The 21,977-nt window shown below is 36.9% G+C and overlaps 1 protein-coding gene across 3 annotated transcripts in view; it reads right to left on the bottom strand.

Annotated features, from left to right (window-relative positions):
• Positions 1 to 461: 461 nt before the first annotated feature.
• PLEKHF2 (pleckstrin homology and FYVE domain containing 2) overlaps positions 462 to 21,977 on the bottom strand; it is a 362,342-nt gene continuing 340,826 nt past the window's right edge. For all 3 annotated transcript variants that reach the window (XR_012514065.1, XR_012514064.1, XR_012514063.1), the window contains one exon: positions 462 to 2,009. The gene's annotated coding sequence lies outside the window, so the exon portion shown is untranslated. The remainder of the gene's footprint in view (positions 2,010 to 21,977) is intronic.

A 21,977-nucleotide genomic window follows, 5' to 3' on the forward strand; every position in this document is an offset into this window, starting at 1 on the left:
TTAAAAATTTTGAAAGATATTGTATTAGTCCACTTTCACACTGCAGATAAAGACACACCTGTAAATGGGTAATTTATATAGGAAAAACGGTTTAACAGACTTACAGTTCCATGTGGCTAGGGAAGCCTCACAATCATGGCAGACAGCAAAGAGGAACAAGTCATATCTTATATGGATGGCAGCAGGCAAAGAGAGAGCTTGTGCAGGGAAACTCCCATTTTTAAAACCATCAGATCTTGTGAGACCCAGTCACTCTCATGAGAACAGCACGGGAAAGACCCACCCCATGATTCAATTACTTCCTACCAGGTTCCTCCCATAACACATGGGAATTGTGGGAGTTACAATTCCAGATGAGATTTGGGTAGGAACACAGCTAAATCACATCAGGTATCATTAATAGAAATAATGCAAAATTGCTACTATAATATTAGGCAGAAATATAAGTATTAATGTAGAATGAGAAAATAGATTACAACAAATTACAAACTGAAAAAGCTAACAAAGCCATAATCGCAAAATCCAGGAAACCAAAATAATATTTTTATTAAATAAGTAGCTGACATATCTGTATAATGCTTTCTATCTTACTTTTGCTATTGTTTCTGATAGCCTCTTCATATGACAAAAATATTGTAATATATTCTATGGAGAAACTTTCTTTAAAAAATTTAGTTTTCCTCTTGCATAACTGCTCAAAATTTATTAATATACTTGATATCTTAGAAAAGTTTATTTCAGGTTCATTACTACTAATGGTAATGTCATGCTAAGATGCCATTTAATACATTAGGATGCATAAAACATGAATGTATTATTGATTTATAGTACAACTGTAGTTTCTGCCCTGCAAATATAAAAATTCTGATAAATTCTGTTTTATGCAGTTCCTACAAATAGAAACAAAACACCATATGATGCATTTATATATGTATGTGCTGCATTAGGGAAGATAATTTCATCCAATGAGTGAACTTCCATTTATGCATTGATGATAATTAAATCTATTTCTTACAATTTCGCACACTTAGCGTTTTTAAGAATTTTCCACAGACTCACTTTTGGCTGCCAACATTTGAAACTTTGTTTCTCCCACCTACCACTTGCTTCTCGTGCCATGCACTGCTCTATACCATGACTTCCCATTCTGCAACCTTATGTTCAAACACTCAGGGAGTCATTTCAGTGATCAGCAGGTTTATTCTGTTATTCCTACATGAGACTGCTAGAAAACTGTTTATGAGACTACAAGATATAAATATATCTTGCAAAAACCAAGCCAAGTGCACCCCAACTGAACTTTCACTTAGCTGTATCCCCAAAATGTCCATAGCACTTCATTACCATCTGACATGAGGAGCAGAATGACGGAGGGAAATTCAAAGTGGAGACCATCTTGATCACCTGCAATTAAAATATCTTATCCTTGCAAATTTTACAAAAACTATGATCATATAAATCCACTTATAGAATCCCTACATGAGCCTTAGAAGGGATCTGTGCAAGCAAGAGAGGCTCTGAAATACAAGTTTCATTTCCTTCAGGGTAAATCTGCCTCTGGTAGTTAGCCATGAAACCAGCTTTCCTGAATTCTTTTCAAGCCACACTAGTATGACGGTTATAGCAAACAAAAACAGTTATCTAACAAAATAAATATTTTAATAGGAATAAATCTTGTAGACAAAGTCACTGAATCCAGTAGTCTACAGAGTCTTTGATCAGGTCTCTTTTTTCTTGCTTTTCACCCACAGATAAACACCTCCATGTAGTAATTGCTCAATGCAAGTTTTAAAAATGAATTAATGAATTAATGAATGCTATTAAAACCCAGTGTTTGTTGCTGTTTCCTGAAGCAATCTAAATAGAAAGCCCATTTATTAGCCGAGTGAACAGTCAGTGTGTATTAATTGTGGGTCAGCAGAGAGTCCTACCTGCCTCTGTGCTTCTATAATGGTCCAGGTGTTACTCAAGATTTCATAAATTGACTCCCAAGGACTCAGACATGTGCCCTAAAAGGAAGAAGATATAAACATGTCAAATAACCTGTGAACACTTACAGAAAGAACAACCTTTCAAAGCTTATCAAATTAAATACATTATTTTTCTATTTCTAATATTGGGAATAAAGGTTTGACTTTAAGCCTCCCCCGAAAAAAAAAAAAGAAAAAAGTAAAAAGACAACAACCAGAATGCGTAAATGTAGCCATAAGTAAAATAGAGTGCTAGGTAGGGAGGATAGAAAGCCATATTCATGATCCTTGAAATTGCAGTGTCTGCCCCACACTTGTCAAAGAAGTTGTAATTCAAATGATGATGTTTTCAAACAGAGATTGTTGCCCGACAGTGAACAACAGTCTCTTTCCAAATAAAAATGTTTTTAAATACTCCTGGATGTGAATCAATATGGAAATGGATTTGAAATAAACATTAAACATTTTGCCATCTGTTGCCTTGCTGAGTCACTGAAGAATATTCTCCCCAAATGTTCATATTTTCAGGCGAATTAGTCCATGGCTGCCAGACATGAAGAAGAAAGAAAATCTGAAACTCAGTGACTCCACTAAGTTGTGAAAGATGCACTACAGAGACACTGCTATTTGAAGATGAAGTTGTGGATTAACACTGGAGTCAAACCAGGGAAAACATTCCTAGGTTGTCTGAACATTTTATCCAACAATTCTTCACAATCAGCACATTCCAGTAACTTTGATTAATTAAATGCCTAATTTTTTTATCTCAAAACTTCTATCAAAATATATTTACTTTACATTTCTAATCTTTAGAGAACTTTGTTTTTTAATGAGCTTTAGAAATTTGAGGAAGAATTTGAGGAGCAGTGGAAGAAAAAGATAAAGGGGATAGAATGAGAGACAAGTAGAGTAAATGATGGATGAGTGAGATTTGCAAAATAGCAGCAAGAAAGGGGAGGAAAAGACTTTAAAATAGTCAAAGAACCTTAGTACCGTTCCTCAGATTGCAGGCATGCCTTTCCTCTGAGGAGTGCAGAACAAGCTAAGGAAGTTAGCGCCAGTCTTCCTGAGACTAAGAGGAACAGCGCAAAGTTGGTCTCCCTCCTGCCTGTTCTTACCTCCAGCCACTTCCAGAGTCACTATCCAGCACTAAATGCTCCCAGGTTTAAAGGCAGCCTGAGTCCTAAGACCGCAGTCCCAATCACAGGACTACCTTCAGGCTACTTTCAGAGCCTTAATGTCATTCTGGATCAACTGCACATTAACCTCAGCATTTAGGGGATGATGGAAACAAGAAATAGAGGCAAATGCAAGGGAATAATTGAAGGAATGTTTCTTAAGAGGACTGAGGAAATCTCTATAGCTGGTAAAATTTATCATAAAAATCCCAGCAGAATGCTGTAGAACCCAACAAGCTGGCTAAAATAGTTTTTTTTACAAAAATTATATAAAAAGGCAGAGGACCTAGTACAACCAAAATAATTTTTAAAAAAGAATAAAGTTGAAAGACTCATAGAACCTAATTTCAAGACTTAGCATAAAGCCAAGACATTCTATTATTGGTGAAAAAATAAACACATATACCAATGGAACAAAATACATAAAATCACATGTATGACCAAGCTGTCTTTCATGAAGGGTCAAACCATTTCAGTGGATAAGCCAGTCTCTTCAACAAATAATGCCAGAACAGTTAAATATACACATGCAAAAATATAAGGTTCAACCCATACCTTGCTCATATATACAAATTAACTCAAAAAGAATAATACACCTAAGTGTAAAATGTAAAACCACAAAACTTCTAGAAGATAGCATAGAAAAAATAATTATGACTTTGGCTTTGGCAAAAATTTCTTACATAGGACATGAAAAACATAAACCATAAAAGAAAAAACTGATAAATTGGCTTTAATCAAAATTTAAAACATCTTCTCTTTGGAAGACAAAGTTAAGAAATGAAAAACAAGACACAATTTGGGAGAAAATATTTGTAAAACATATATCTAATAAAGAACTAATAATCAGAATATATAAGGCTTTTCAAAACTCAGTAAGAAAAAAACAACTTAATTAAAGAAAAAGAAAAATATTTTAACATGACACTTCATCAAAGAAGCTCCATGGAATACATAACTGCATGAAAAAAATAGCTCAATATCATTATCAATAGAGAAATGTATTTATTTATTTTTATTTTTATTTTTTATTTTACTTTAAGTTCTGGGGTACATGTGCAGACTGTGCAGGATTGTTACATAGGTATACACATGCCATGGTGGTTTGCTGCCTCCATCCCCCCATCACCCACATTAGGTATTTCTCCTGTTATCCCTCCTCAATCCCCCCACCCCCTGCTAGCCCTCCCCTAGCCCCCCACCCCCTAGCAGACCCCAATGTGTGATGCTCCCCTCCCTATGTCCATGTGTTCTCATTGTTCAACACCCGCCTATGAGTGAGAACATGCGGTGTTTGATTTTCTGCTCTTGTGTCAATTTGGTGAGAATGATGGTTTCCAGATTCACCCGTGTCCCTGCAAAGGACAGGAACTCATCCTTTTTTATGGCTGCATAGTATTTCATGGTGTATATGTGCCACATTTTCTTTATCCAGTCTATCACTGATGGGCATTTGGGTTGGTTCCAAGTCTTTGCTATTTTAAGCAGTGCCACAACGAACATACATGTGCATGTGTCTTTATAATAGAATGATTTATAATCCTTCGGGTATATACCCAGTAATGGGATTGCTGGGTCAAATGGAATTTCTATTTCTAGGTCCTTGAGGAATTGCTACACTGTCTTCCACAATGGTTGAACTAATTTACATTTCCACCAACAGTGTAAAAGTGTTCCTATTTCTCCACATCCTTTCCAGCATCTGTCGTCTCCAGATTTTTTAATGATCACCATTTTCACTGGTGTGAAATGGTATCTCAATGTGGTTTTGACTTGCATTTCTCTAATGACCAATGATGATGAGCATTTTTTTCATATGTTTGTTGGCAGCATAAATGTCTTCTTCTGCAAAGCATCTATCTGTTCATGTCCTTCACCCACTTTTTGATGGGTTTTGTTTTTTTCTTGTATATTTTAGTTCTTTGTAGATTCTGGATATTAGCCCTTTGTCAGATGGGTAGCTTGCAAAAATTTTTTCACTTTCTGTTTGTTGCCAGTTCACTCTAATTATTGTTTCTTTTGCCGTCCAGAAGCTCTTACATTTAATTAGATCCCATTTGTCTATTTTGGCTTTTGTTGCCATTGCTTTTGGTATTTTAGTCATGAAGTCCTTGCCTATGCCTATGTCCTGAATGGAAACCCTAGAAGAAAACCTAGGCAATACCATTCAAATAAATGCGTATTTAGTAAGATGCCACTGTATACCTATTAGAATGCGTTTTTTAAAAAGACAATTACCAAATACTGCTGATGGAGCAAAGAAAATGTTATGGTAACTAAAAGAAGCCAGACTCAAAAGGCTGTCATACAGATGGCTATATTTATACAACATTCTAGAAAAAGAAAAACTAAAAGAAAATAAATCATATCAGTGATTTCTAGGGACTAGGAAAGGGAGACAGAATTATCTACAAAGGAACTTGAAGGAAACTTTTGAGATGATGGAAATTTTCTGTATGTATGTATCTTGATTGTGATGGCAACTGCATGACTTAAAGTTTGTCAAAGTTCATCAAACTGGATACCTAAAAAAGAAAAATTATGATGGAGTCAACAAGGCGGCCAAATAGGAACAGCTCTGGATTGCAGTTCCCAGCAAAAATGCAGAGGCCACTGCAGGTGATCTCCAGGCAAGCAGGGTCTGCAGTGGACCTCCAGTAGTCCTACAGCAGAGGGGCCTGACTGTTAGAAGGAAAACTACAAAAACAGAAAGAAATAATTTCAACATAAAAAAAAGGGACATCCACTCAGAGACTCCATCTGAAAGACACCAATTAAAAAGACCACAGGTAGATAAATCCACAAAGATGAGAAGAAACCAGTGCAAAAAGGATGAAAACACCCAAAACCAGAATGCCTCTCCTCCTCGAAGGGATCACAACTCCTTACCAGCAAGGGAACAAGGCTGCATGGTGAATGAGTCTGATGAATTGACAGAAACAGGCTTCAGAAGGTGGGTATTAACAAACTTCTCTGAGCTAAAAGAACATGTTCTAAACCAATGCAAAGAAACTAAGAACCTTGAAAAAAGTTTGACAAAATGCTAACAAGAATAAATGCTTAGAGAGGAATATAAATGAACTGATAGAGCTGAAAAACACAATACAACTTCACGAAGCATACACAAGTGTCAATAGCCAAATTGACCAACCAGAAGTAAGGATATCAGAGATTGAAAATCAACTCAATGAAATAAAACGAGAAGGCGAGGTTAGAGAAAAAACAGTGAAAAGAAATGAACAAAATCTCCAAGAAATATGGGATTATGTGAAAAGACCTAATGTACGTTTGATAGGTGTACCTGAATGTGACAGAGAGAATGAATCCAAGCTGGAAAACACTCTTCAGGATATTATCCAGCAGAACTTCCCCAACCTAGCAAGGCAGGCCAATATTCAACTCCAGGTAATACAGGGAACACCACAAAGATATTCCACAAGAAGAGCAACCCCAAGGCACATAATCGTCAGATTCACCAGGGATGAAATGAAGGAAAAAATACTAAGGGCAGCCAGAGAGAAAAGTTGGGTTACCCATAAAGGGAAGCTCATCAGACTCACAGAAGACCTCTCAGCAGAAACCCTACAAGCCAGAAGAGAGTGGGGACCAATATTCAAGATCCTTAAAGAAAAGAACTTTCAACCTAGAATTTCATATCCAGCCAAACTAAGCTTCATACACAAAGGAGAAATACCATCCTTCATGAACAAGCAACTGCTCAGAGATTTCATCACCACCATGCCTGTCTTACAAGAGCTCCTGAAAGAAGCACTAAACACAGAAAGAAACAACCAGTACCATCCACTCCAAAAACGTAGCAAATGGCAAAGAGCATCGACACAATGAAGAAATTGCATCAACTAATGGGCAAAACAACCAGTTAGCATCAAAATGGCAGGATCAAATTTACACATAACAATATTAACCTTAAATGTTAATGGGCTAAATGCCCCAATTGAAAGACACGGACTGGCAAATTGGATAAAAAGTAAAAACCCACTGGTGTGCTGTATCCAGGAAACCAATCTCACATTCAAGGATACACATAGACTCAAAATAAAGGGATGGAGGAAGATTTACCAAGCATATGGAGAGCAAAAAAAAAAAAAGCAGGAGTTGCAATTCCAGTCTCTGATAAAATAGACTTTAAACCAACAAAGATTGAGACAAAAAAAGGCATTACATAATGGTAAAATAGACTTTAAACCAACAAAGATCAAAAGAGACAAAGAAGGGCATTACATAATGATAAAAGGATCAACACAATAAGAAGAGCTAATGATTCTAAATATATATGTACCCAATACAGGAGCACCTAGATACACAGAGCAAGTTCTTAACAACCTACAAAGAGACTTAGATTCCCACACAATAATAGTGGGAGACTTTAACACTCCACTGTCAATATTAGACAAATCAATGAGACAGAAAATTAACAAGGATATCCAGGACTTGAACTCAGATCTGGACCAAGAAAACCTAATAGACATTTACAGAACCCTCCACCCCAAATTCACAGAATATACATTCTTCTCAGCAACACATCACACCTACTCTAAAACTGACCACATAATTGGAAGTAAATCACTCCTTAGCAAATGCAAAAGAACGGAAATCATAACAAACAGTCTATCAGACCACAGTGCAATCAAATTAGAACTCAGGATTAAAAAACTAACTCAGAACCACACAACTTCATGGACACTGAACAACTGGCTCTTAAATGTTGACTGGATAAACAATGAAATGAAGGCAGAGATAAAGATGTTCTTTGAAACCAACAAGAATGAAGACACAACATACCAGAATCTCTGGGACACATTTAAAGCAGTGTCTAGAGGAAATTTTATAGCAATAAATGCCCACATGAGAAGCAAGGAAAGATCTAAAATTGAAACCCTATCATCAAAATTGAAAGAGCTACAGAAGCAAGATCAAAAACACTCAGAAGATAGCAGAAGACAAGAAATAACTAAGATCAGAGCAAAACTGAAGGAGATAGAGACACAAAAAATTAATAAATCCAGGAGCTGGTTTTTTGAGAAGATCAACAAAATAGACCACTAGCCAGATTAATAAAAAAGAAAAGAGAGAAGAATCAAATAGATGCAATAAAATACAATAAAGGGGATATCACCACAGATTCCACAGAAATACAAACCACCATCAGAGATTACTACAAACAACTCTATGCACATAAACCAGTAAACCTGGAAGAAATGGATAAATTTCTGGACACTTACACCCTCCCAAGCCTAAACCAAGAAGAAGTTGTAACCTTGAATAGACCAATAACAAGGGATGAAGTTGAGGCAGCAATTAATAGCCTACCAACCAAAAAAAAGTCCAGGTCCAGATGGGTTCCCAGATGAATTCTACCAGATGTACAAAGAGGAGCTGGTACCATTCCTTCTGAAACTATTCCAAGTAATAAAAAAAAAAAGGGGGAATCCTTCCCAAATCATTTTATGAGACTAACATCATCCTGATACCAAAACCCGGCAGAGACTCAACAAGAAAAGTAAGCTTCAGGCCAATATCCATGATGAACATAGATGCAAAAATCTTCAATAAAATATTGGCAAACTGATTGCAACAGCACAACAAAAAGCTTATTCATCACAATCAAGTAGGCTTCATCCCAGGGATACAAGGCTGGTTCAAAATGGGCAAGTCTATAAACAAAATTCACCACATAAACAGGACCAAAGACAAAAACCACATGACTATCTCAATTAATGCAGAGAAAGCCTTTAACAAAATTCAACACCACTTTATGCTGAAAACTCTCAATAAACTAGGTAACAACAGAACGTATCTCAAAATGATAAAAGCTATTTATGACAAACCCACAGCCAATATCATACTGAATGGGCAAAAACTGGAAGCATTCCCTTTGAAATCTGGCACTAGACAAGGATGCCCTCTCTCACTACTCCTATTCAATATAGTATTGGAAGTTCTAGGCAAAGCAATCAGGCAAGAAAAAGAAATAAAGGTATTCAAATAGAAAAGGGGGAAGTCAAATTGTCTCTATTTGCAGACAACATGATTGTATTTCTAGAAGACCCCATCGTCTCGGCCCAAAATCTCCTGAAACTGATAAGTGACTTCAGCAAAGTCTTGGGATACAAAATCAATGTACAAAAATCACAAGCATTCCTATACATATTTTAATAGTACATGGAAGCAAGCTATACACAAAATTTTAGTCATACTATCTCTGCTGAAAGACACCTCAGATGGGGAGCCAGTAGCCCTAGAATATACTCTCATCTATGCCAACACTTTATATTTTCTCTATATCTCACCTCTATCTTTGAAATAATTAAACAACCCACCAATTTCAATATGGTCTTGCTGTGAATACGAACTCACTAATGTTTTCAGAGTTCCCAGAAGATAAGCCATCTATAAAGGGTTGGTCCTGTGGGCATGCCTCCTAAACAGTCCCACTGGTCCCATGCTTAGAAGGGCCTGCACTTGGTTTAAGGTTTGACTCTCACTGTCTTGAAATTTTTGCTAATTTTTCAAAGGGCTCCGCGTTTTCATTTTACACGAGGCCTCAAATTATGTACCTGGTCCTAACTTCATAAATACCAAAGCTGAGGTGAGGATTCTGAGTTACTCTTTATATATAGCCACTTAGATCATGTGTTTGACTAAAATCTAACTAAATTTATCTTGAAACACTTTAAGAAACTACAGATAGAAAGTTGGGAAGTTGGGCTATGCGGTTTCTGGAAACTTCTGTAAGACATCTTGCAAGGACAATCCACACATCTGAAAATTTGGAGCTTCTACTTCTTATTCCAGTTTAAATAAGACAGAGAGAAAACTAGATTTAGATTTTGATCTCATGTGACCATCCATCATTGTATGCAAGTGCATATTTATTTTCATTTGAATCTTTGGTCAGTTCTTGCTCCTAAATGTTTTATATGTTCATTTGCTTATTCATTAATTCAACAGATATTTAATGACTACCTACAACATGCCAGGCATTGTGCTTAAGACTAGATATAAAATTTTAAAAATAATTAAACAAACAAGACAACCGTTTTCCTCCTCATAAAACTTAAGGTCACTGAAATAGGGTCACTTCTAATCTTCCCATCTGTGACTTTAATTTTGTTACTTTTTTTCCAGGACATTGATTTTTTTAACATGTGAACCTAGAAGAAGGATATGCTGCATACTAGCTTTTTCAATAGCGAAATAATATAAGTAAATGTGCTTTTTTAAATGTCAGGTTTTATTATGTAATAATGAGAGAAATTTGGCTAAAATAAATGGTCTGGGCTGTGTAAAACGTATCCAGTAAACAATTAGCATTGCTTCTAAGCTAAACCACCTCACCATTCTCCCCTTCGTATTAAATGGCATGCACTATCATAGTCAGTCTCAGAGCTGGCTTCCAGCCCAGTCAGCTCCTGCAGCCAGCAGGGCCCAAGGCAGCATTGTCTTTTGTAAGTGGGCTAAAAGCATTTGGCTTGCATCTCAAATGCTGAGTCTTTCTACAAGATGGCAAATACATAACCCAAGTGCTTTGGAGCGAAGCTGATTTTAAAAGCATTAGAACAACTGAACCTTCTCTTAATCATGGTCCAAACAAAAACCAGTTGGTCCCCTGCAGTCTTTCTTTATCCTCAGCAGTATAACTGGGGTTCTTTGGTTCTGGAAAAGCATCTCTCTCATGCATTAGCCATAACACAAAGCAGCAGATGCCAAATACCTATTTCCATAACAGTTCCCGGGCTGAGGAAGTGACAACTGGTTGGAATTACGCTGAACCTGGAAACATCCTGGGGTTCATTTTTATTTGAGGTTACAAAATCAACAAGTGCCATTTTTCTGGGCTTGGCACAAGGGAGCATGGTAAAGGTATCAAATGGCACTCATATATTTGGACGTGAATGAAGGGTCATATCCCCTGACAGCTCGGCAGGGGTGAATTTAGTTCCTGCAAAGCATATGGAGGCTTTTATTCCTCCCTCAGTGAAAATGTGTTATTTTATGTGCTCAGACTATCACCTCCTCCCCTGCTTTTTAGAGAACACCTATTTCTGATGAAAGCTGCCAATTTACTATCCCAGAATCCCACCCACAGCTGGACACATGATCAGCTGGAGCCAATCAGAATCTTCCCCTGGGTTTTCTCATGAGGTCTGGCGGGAAAGAGCTTTTTTTCCTCTCTGGTCACTGGACTATAAACACGTAACATCTTGGATTCCTGGAGTCTCATGGAACCAGTCAACTGGAGAGGAGAGAGCTCGAAGGTAGAGAGAAGCAGAAATGAGAGGTGACAAGGAAGCCTTGAGCTGCCAGCTCCTGGACCTCATCACTCACAGACCAGCTCCTCTGCTCACCCCATCATTTCAGCACATAAGATAGGCCTTTTATATTTTGTTTTCTTTATACTAACTCAGATTGGATTTCTGACACTTTTAAGGAAAAGAGTCCTGACAAATTCACCCCTGGTTCCAAAGGATGCCTGTCTAGAACCTGCTGGACATCAAGTAAATTCAGGTCATTTCCAGGAGGATGGGAGGAAATCAAATTCTCACACTCAAGGAAGCCTGCCCACTTTCAGTCAATTAACATCCTAAAGTTCTGTTAAATTTATGCTACCGAATTTATGGAAGCAATTTATTAGAACCTAATACTCTTTTCTGTGCAGAGTGGAGATGTCAGTCACAGTCTATAACAGTTAGGCAAGAGAGGATGAGGGGTGAAGAAAGAGAAGGCAAGACACACCTAAGGGGACTGCTCAAAGCTGGAACTTTCCTCATCACACAACTAACAAAACGAAAGTGCACTGCCATCCAGGAACTTTCATTTATACCTCTAATTGGCTCCCTTCTTCAAATCAATAATCTTTTATTTATATCAAGAGTTAGCTCCCTTCTCCCTATCAGTAACTTCTGTAAGTCAGTAACATCTACCCAAAGGTAGAGACCTGATTAAACAAACATCATTCTACATACCATGGAATAGAAGAGTATTCCCATGAGCACTTCAATCTGTATAATAATTTCATAGGCATGTTAATTCAAAGAAGCAAGGTAAATGAGATGAAAAAGGAAACCAAAAAACTAACAAATTGAACATTAACTCAGCTGAAAAGTAAATTATCTCTCCTACCCCCAACACACAAAAGAAAAGGCTTGATCTTAGCAAATGCATATAAAAAATAGGCAGAGATTAAAATAAGAGAAAATATAGAAGAATAGCATGGAGAGCCTAGAATTTTTGGTCTCCCTTAAGTATAAAATCAAATACATGGAAGATAGGAACCATTCAAAGATGACTAGAAGAAAACAATTTCTCCCAAATAAAGAAAAGCCCGAATCCACTGATTGAAAAATATATACCATATTACAGATATACCTAGTTTTTCCACCTCATATTCATTTCTCTTCCTCCTTCCTAACAGCAACAGGCTTTCATTTAGACGTCCATCCCTGCTCTACATGACTCCTATGCTTAGGCTCCCTGATCCCATGCTCAGCACCAAGGTTGGCTCTGATTGGTTTAAACCGTAGAAAAGTCTACCATCAGAGTAATTATTCCTCAGAAGAGAATCTGTCTTTTGTGTTTGTAACTAAGATAACATATAACTAAGATATCATTGTCATGGATGTTCTATAGTTTCACTACAATTTTTTGACACATTTTAACAGGTATATATATAAACAGGCATATATATATATATATATATATATATATATATATATATGTATATATATATCTGACTACAGTTTTTCAACACATTGGAGGGGAACAAGTAAAACCTGTAAATTCCATGGGGAAATAATCTGTTATGAGAGAGAATCAGCAAACTGTATGAATAGGAAGGCTAGTATTCCCACAAACTTGAAATAATAGCACCATCTGAGAAAGACTATACAATAACCATGCTTCAAATGGTTAAAATGATAAAAGAAGAAATGAAAATCTAAAGAGAGAACAGTACACTGTGAAGAGATAAATTTGAAGGAAAAAACAGAACTTCTGGAAATACAGGCATGTCACTGATAGCTCCATGAATGAATTATGTATTAGATTATATGCAGTTGAAGAAAGAATTCGTGAAAGACAACTGAGAAAATTATGTAGAATGCAGCATAGAAAGATAAAGAGATGGAAAAAAACTGAAAAAATATTTAAGAGACATGAAAGCTAGAATAGGAAGAGATATTGGAGAAGGGACAATACTTGAGATAATGGCTTACAATTTTCCAAAACTGATGAAAAATATCAGCTTTTAAAGAACTATGTACTCAGTGGCATTCTCATAAATGTTAACAACCAGCTCTTCAAGATTGAAAAAAGCCCGGATTTATAGCATTTGTTAATTGCTATGGTATAAATACTGTCATTATGGCTGATTTCAGGTTACCAGTGTGACTTCACTGAAATGGGGATTGGGAAGAGATGTGCATAACTGGCCCTCGTAAGCCAGCAAGAGCTAACTCCAGGACACAACTGCATGTGCTTAATACACAACACTTGCCATATAAATCACATTTATTTATTCATTTGTTTTTCCCTTGAGGGAAAGGCAGGTATGAGGTCTACTATTTTTTTGTGTGCTTCATTTTATTCAATAAATGAGTTCATGAATAAATACATAAAATAAATGTTCACAACTTGCTGAGTTAATAGCAGGCTTCTCAAGGATTTCATAACTAAGACTGTGGGTGGGATGCAGGTTCATTTTGATTGTCAGATAACTTTATTGTCTTTTGTTAGGCAGTAGTGAATTAAGATGTTTTGGCAGCTCTGAATAATTGTTGAGAACTCCTTATGGAAGGAATGGCCAATGGTATTCTGTAATCCCCTACACATGTATTGCCTTTGCTTGTCATAGCATCTTCACAAACAGTATTTCATTTGATCCAGTGAGATCAATGGGGCAAAGTTATATAGTCATCTGTCAATCAGAAAGCTGTTATCTAGAGCATCTGTTACTTGTCCAAAGACTCAGGGAAACAACTTTGCCCTAGATTTTCTGTTGCCCAGCCCAGTGATCTGTGCTATTGTCTCCTCTACCATCAGCCTCTACAACTCTGCAGGTATCCTGGTCCCCACTGTGACAGCAGTTATAATGCCAGCTATAATGTCATGATGGTAAAAGAGCCATGCTGACACCTGCATCCTAACACCAGCTTTGCCCTAACTGGGTGAGTGACTTCATGTCACCTCTCTAGCCTCCAGCCTTTCCCTATGCAGCCTCAGTCTCTTCATCTCTAAGATGAAGAGGTAGCAATCTCAAGGTTCTTACTCCTGGTTGTTTCATGAGCCTGAGTCCCTGTGAGAATTTGCTGAAGGAACCAAGCCTAGTTTAAGTTCTCAACTTCTTTATATCTACCTTTTCCAGACTTCTTCCCAAAGCTCAGTATCAATGTCTAGAGTCCTGCCATTCAAGGAACCTGAATCTTCTGACCAAACGATATTCATGTTCCATTCTTTCTACCATGATTCTTTCTTGATCTTAGGCTGTCCTTTCTCTTCAGAGGGCAAAGGGAGCGGTTAAATAACTGATACCAGCTAGACTTAACCAAAAATTGTAGCAGCAATTCAATGCAGTCCACAAAAAAAGAAAGCTAAAGTCACCAAGCATGCCACATAAACCTAACACCATGTCCCACCTGCTTCCTATTTCTCCTGCCTTCTTGCCCAACAATTCTTTAAAGCTTTATTATTTTATTACTTAGCATATTTTCAACAAAAACAAACCATTCCACTCCAATTGTCCAACTAAAAAGTGAGCATTTTTATACAATGTATTTTCCTTCTTGTTTTATTTTTATCACATTTTAATACCTTGTAGGTTATTTAAGGGGTAGAAAATGAGCTTTTTTTTTTTCTTAAGGAATCACCACACAGTTAATTTTACACAACAGTCAAAAAGCTATACCCTGAATGAGGTAGGAGAACTAATATATAACTTAAAATTCCCTCCAATGCTACCATCAATATAAAATAAATGTGTTAAATCAAAATGTTAAAGATGAAACAGAAAGGCAAAATCTATTATACCTGCATTTATTTGCAATCTTTATCCAAGATAAGCTGGAGTTGACTGGCTTCAATTCTGTTTAATTGTTTTATAATTTTATTTTATTGGAGCACTTTCTTTAAATAAAGAAAACGAACAGGTACCTGCTATCAGAGCATGGAGTGAGAACAGAGATAAGCATTGCATTGGTGAAACTTCATATAGCTGACAAAGAAAAAACTCACCAGGACTTACTAGTTGAAGTTGACCTATAAATATGGCACAGAGCCAAAGAAGGAAAGTTGAGTAAAGCTGCTCAGTTTGTTTTACTTTTCTGGTGAAATGACCATTTGTTTCCAAATAGTCCCAAAGCTCATGTCTTTAACGGCCATTACTCCACTGTACTGGCATGCTGCTGAGGGTTTTGCTTATTCTCTAATTATCAAAAAGCCTGCTGGAATTTATTAAGAAATTATAAGTGATATCTCAAGTAGCTTAAAAACCAAGTTTGGCAACATCCTTAATTCATCAATGTAAACTTCTTGGTTGCTCTGAAACAGACTAAAATTGACAATGCTGGAAATATCTGAGTCAAAGATGAGATAGCTGGTTATTTTCCAGTAATTATTTTTCCTACGACTTATTTAGAAGTCTTTTGCATGGGGAAATAAGAACAAATCAAACCATTTTAATTAATAAAATATAATCTACAAGGTATACAAAGCTACTAATATGGTAGAAGTATAATTCATTCAGATGTCACAAAAAAATACCTATTTTGATTTACTATACGAAGTGAAATATGTAAAAAGTAAGTAAAGAAGCCACATTTAAGATTCAGAGATTCCTTTTTTTTTTTTTTTACAATTAACTACTTACTAATCCAAGTCAACACATATGGCAGTAAGTTTTGTCACAACCAACATTTTGCTCCAATAAAAATATTTTTCAGAACCCATCTGAAACCCAGCAAAATTCAGTGTCAAATCCCAGTACAACTTTAATTGAAATGGCCTCTACAGTTAGTTCCAGTGGACTTTAACATCACTGAGTCCCATTTTCCTTCCTTGAAAGTCAACTCTTTTTCTTACATAATTTTATCTACCATCTATTGATCTTGAATATGTCTCAGACACTACACTAACCACTTTATACACATAATCTCATTTAATTACCACAATAATCCTTTGAACAGAAACTATTATTATTCCTGAGAATACAGGGATATATACAAATGGCTCTGAAGCTTGGGGAAACTAAGCATTTTGCCCTCGGTCACACACTGCTAAGTGATGGAACCCACATTCGATCTCAGGAGGTCTGACTCCAAAACCCATGCTTATCACAAATATGATACCCAGACCCCTCACCCACAAACACACTATTTTTCTCTATCCCAGAATTTTGGAACAGTTATGATTTTAATGTTGCCTAAGATTATCATCCATAATTTATCTCTATGATAAACTTTCTTTCCTATACCTAATCAGACTCATCAATACATAAATGGTAAACATCACAAACACTCAAAAAAAATATATATATACACATACACAAACACATATACATACATATACATATATACACTATGCATACTCTATATCTTTGTCTATATCATATACATGAACACACATACAAGAAAGGTGGGGAGAGGGAGAGAGAGAGAGAGAAGGAGGGAAAGCAAGAAAAAGATAGAGACAAAGAAAGATTGGCAACCTCAACCCAATCCAACGAGATGACGGTGAACAGAGATAAACACAAGATCCCACATTTATGTTAGGCACTCTGCTAGGTCCAATGTCCCCATCACCTAAGACAGTGCCTCACACATAGTACATGCTTAACAAATGTTTTTAGTATGACTGAGGGAGAGAGTGAATGAATGGTAAGTGACACTAATAGGTAATTATAAGCAGGGGAGACATAATTTCATGTGTGAAATCATCCTCAATAGTCCTCAGTGACACGAAGGTCAACACGAGTAAGGGAGTAAGTGTGGCCACCAAGAGTGGTGGTGCAGTATAGTCTGTGTTTACAGAAGCCTCTGCCTGAGGCATGGCGGTGTTAGTCCTGACCTCCTTTGCTGCTCAACACTAGGGGAACCTGGATGGGAAGCGGCTCAGAAAAGGATATGGGTGACAGAGTGTCAGGAAAACCCCACCAGGAGAAAAGAAGACTCACAGAAACCTACAGTTTTCAAACATTACAGGGCTGTCTAGAAAAAGGGATTAGGCTTATTCTGTGCAATCTGAAGATAATGAACTAGGAACAACCAGTAGAAGCCACAGAGAGGCATAGTTAGCTTCAAAGTAAGGAAGAACAGGCATTCTGCCTCCTCCCTGTGGTTGTGCCCTTCTTCCTCATCAACTTCCAATGCATTACATCTTTCAAGATCCAAAACAGTTCCAACTCCTCTGTGAAGCCTCCTTCCCCAGCAAGACTGACCTTCAGTGGCTTCTCCTTTCTAAAATATCCACTCTACTTCACAGTCTCCCCTAAATGACGGTACAGTCTTGGCTTCTTTCTTTTTTGCTCAGTGGTCCGTTAAACGATAGGAATGCAAAGATGAATAAGATGAATTTAACATTCCCAGGGTACTTACAGTCTTGAGGGAAAAACAAAGAAGTAAAACAAAGATGACAACGCACTCATTGCAACAGAATTATGTACTGAGCATTGCTGGTTTGTGAAAGACAGACATCTGTCTTAGACCATTTTCTGCTGAATACCACAGACTGGGTCATTTATTTTAAAAAGAGATATTTGGCTGACAGTTCTGGAAGCTGGGAAGTCTAAGATTGGGAGGCAGCATCTAGTAAGGGCCTTCTTGCTGAGTCATAGCATGGTCATTGCCCTCCCCTGGCAAGGCAGTACACTCAAGAGACAAAGAGAATGGGAACTGAATTTATCCTTTTTGTCAGGAACTCATTCCCACAGTAACTAACCCATTCCTACAATAACGGCATTAAATTATTCATGATGGCAGAGCCCTCATGACCTAATTACCTCTTAAAGGTCTTATTTTTCCACAATTTTGCAATGGCAATTAAATTTGAACATGAATTTTGGAGGGGACAGTCAACTCATGGTAATATCCAAATAAATGCTAGAAAACATCCCAGCAAAGTGAAATTTACTTGGGTTTCCCTGAGCTGTATCTGAAGAAAGTTTGGAAGCTACCTAGGTGAAACAGTGGGCAAGAACACTCCGAGCATAGGAAATGGCCTCAAGAGCCAAGGGAATGAGTTCCAGATAACTAGCAGACACCTGTGCCAACTGGGAACTTCCTAACCCAAGAATCTTCAGTCCTTAATATTTACATTCCCTGAATGCGTAGTTCTCAACACATAACAGAGTGTGAATAAATAACTACTTATTTAAGTAGAACAAATATTACAAGCAAGAAGGGACCACAATGTTCTCTGATCCTCCTATTCAGTTTAACAGGGCTAGAATAGTCAACTGGTAGTTGTATGAAGACCGCTATTTATAAAAACCTAGAGAGCTCATGGGCAAAATAGAAAGAATAGACTTTGGTGTCAGACCATCCTGGGCTTGAAGCTCAGCTCTGTGACAACAGAAATAACACTTAACTCTCTTGAACCTCAATTTTCTCATCTTAAGACAGAACTAGCATTGCCTACCTCTCAGGCCTGTTGTATAGTTTAAAGGAGATAATATAAGTAAAGCCCAAGAAAGCTGCCTATTAATATTAAGTGATCTAGATTAAATTATTGATCTGATGAAGAGTCACCAGAGAGACTCTGAACTGAAAATTAAGGAGTTGGAGGATTTTATTAGTTTTGTCATGGGCCAAACTGACATCCATTTTATTCCTAATAAAGAGAAAAGGGCATAAGAGATTACTGAAACTTGTTAGCACGTGAGACTCAGATTAGAGTTGCCTGGCTGTTACCCGGGCAAGTTTGTTATGCCCAACAATTACTATTCTTTCCTGTCCCCACACCCCTTGGCTGGGTATCTTCACCATAAAGTGTGTTGAGAAGCCTAACAATTCAAAGGAGCAGCCATCATCATTCACTCCGTAATCAACAAGTTAGACCATCTTAACTGAATCCAGTCTTCCTTAAAAACATAAAAGAAAGTGGGGTGCCAGAAAAGGCGAATCTAACTTGACATACCCAGATGGTGAGAATATTTAAATGCAGGAAAGAACTGATAACAAAAGCAAAAGTCCACCAGTGATTATCATATGACACACAGTGATGGTGGTCCACAGGGGACTCGTGGGTTTGCTTAAGCAGGGAGCACTTGTTTAGAAACCTGTAGATAGCATGCATATTTTTCAGTGCATGATGCCCACTAAGATTGGGGCTGTCTTCAATTAGCAAGGCATGGTGAGCATCAGGAGGAACTTCCCATGAGCAATCCTGAAACAAGAGTCTCTCATTTAACTACTTTTCAAAAGAGGCCCTGCATTTAACAAAATTAAAATGGAACTTAGTTCCAGCCCCAGGACAAATTCTGCATGATTCCACTTATATGAAGTATCTAAATATATTCATACTTACAGAAGCTGAGAACAGAATGGTGGTTGCCAAAGAGGAGGAGAAAAGGAAAATGGGGAATTTTTCAATGAGTATTAAGTTTCTGTTATACAAGGTGAATGCATCCTAAAGTTCAGCTGTACAAGTACCTTTAGTTAACACTATTACATTGTGAACTTTAAAATATGTTAAGGAGATAGATACCATGTTCAGATTCCTACCAAAAAAAAAAAAAAACAAAAAAAAAAGGAAGGAAAAAGACATAAGGAAATTTTTGGAGATAAAGAATATGTTTAGTGCTTTGGTTGAGGTAATGGTATCACAGTTTGGTATGCATATATCCAAACTCACCAAGCATGAATTTTTTTGTCTATCAGTCAGACTCCAACAAAGCTAAAATGGAGCTTTATTGGGATATGTGACATACCCCTCCGGTGTCAAATCTACTAATCTTGGTTTCAAATAATTCTGTCCATATCTGTCTTACCTGTATGCTTCTCCATCTTGCTATACCCAAGATAAATTAAACAGACTCTCATCTTCTACCTCAGTCTTTGTCCAAGTTTTACTGTATTCACTAAGTCAAATAGCTTTTTTCCTCTACCAAGCCACTAACTTTCTTCAACCCAACCCAGACCAGGGCACCTACATCATGGAAGTTTCCCACATTTAACCTATCCCATCACCCTCCAGAACAATCCCAGCCCAACCATTACTTTTCCATGCCCTGGGAGTTAAGTCATCTGGTTACATTTCACTTGATGATATGTGTCTGTTTATCTCCTCTAATGGCTTGTAAGGCCTTGGGGGTCGAGCTCATGTCTAATCTTTGCTGCATACGTCTGTACACTACTGAATACATCATTACTATACATTACTCTAATCCAATGGGGACTCAATAAAAACTTGTTGACTGACTGATTTAGCACGGGGATGATTATTACGTAAGCCACTTTGGTAAATAAATTTCAAATAATGACCAGCTCACACAAATGTTTTACTAGCTCACCCTCCCCATGGAATTAATATAAAGAATGAAAATCAGCAGTCATTTCTACTTGCCCAACATTAAATGTTAACTCACCCCAAGGGAGTAGCTATTTTCAAGCCTAATTTCAAGTCATAATGTCTAAAATGGTTGTCATTCTTGGTGACGTGCTGGGAAGATTCAGGAACTCAGGTACCAAATCCAGTCACTTCCACAGATAATTAACCCCAATATTGCAGATTATTATTGCCAGCACATTGCTGATAATAATCATTCTGACAGCTTATTTTCATTAATGTTTATTCAATGAAAAAGCACTGGATATTCTAATAAAAGCAATTTGATAGACATTGCTTTTTTAATTTTATGCTATATTGAAATAAAATTTATTAGAAACTTTGATTTATATCATTCTTTAATAATTCAGTTAATTCAATATACAGGAATGTAGCTATGAAAATAATTACCTGCCTGCATACATAAGGCAAGAGTGTGTGTGTGTATGCGTGTGTGTGTGAAATAAATTTTTAAAATAAGTTTCACATATGTTGTTTCTTTTTCTCTTCCATTTTTGTTATCCCTTCATAGAAGGCTGTATTGGGAAGATGAGGATGAGGAATTTTACATGTATAATCATCCCTACGAATCTGCAGGGGATTAGTCCTAGGATCTCCCTCAGATACCAAATTTCAAGGATGCTCAAGGCCTTTGTATGAAATGGCATAGTAATTGCATATAACCTATGTATATTCTCCTACATACTTGAAATCATCTCTAGATTACTTATGATACATAGTAAATACTATGTAAATACTTATACCGTATTATGTTTTATTTGCATCATTTTTTGTGGCATTGGTTTATCATTGCTCTTTATTTCTTCTTATGGCTTTTACAAAATTTTATTTCAATCATTTATTTCAATAATTTTTCAATAGCATTGTTTCTGTCCTGGAGTATTTTTGATTTGCTTTTGGTTGAACCCAGGGATAGGGAAGCTGCAAATACTGACTGCACTCTGTGTCCAAGTTATTTTAGCCTTCTGATATGACGTGGGACAGGGAAAGGGTGACACGGCTCACAGTTCAAGGGCACCAACTAGTAAATGAGTATGGATTGAATCAATTCCAGTTTTACAGCAGACACAATTTTCTTACCTAGACCAGTGATTTTAACCAAATATTTTCCAGGTTATTTTAGTTCTTACCTGTATATGCCATAAACAGCTTTGAATATTTAAACCCCCAGTTTGGATTACAAATTTTAAATATGAGTTTAAAGGAAAGTGTTTTAAGAGGTACTAAAATGCTTGAGAATTACTGTAAAGTA

This window comes from Saimiri boliviensis, chromosome 15 (genome assembly GCF_048565385.1).
Source record: "Saimiri boliviensis isolate mSaiBol1 chromosome 15, mSaiBol1.pri, whole genome shotgun sequence".
NCBI lineage: Eukaryota > Metazoa > Chordata > Mammalia > Primates > Cebidae > Saimiri > Saimiri boliviensis.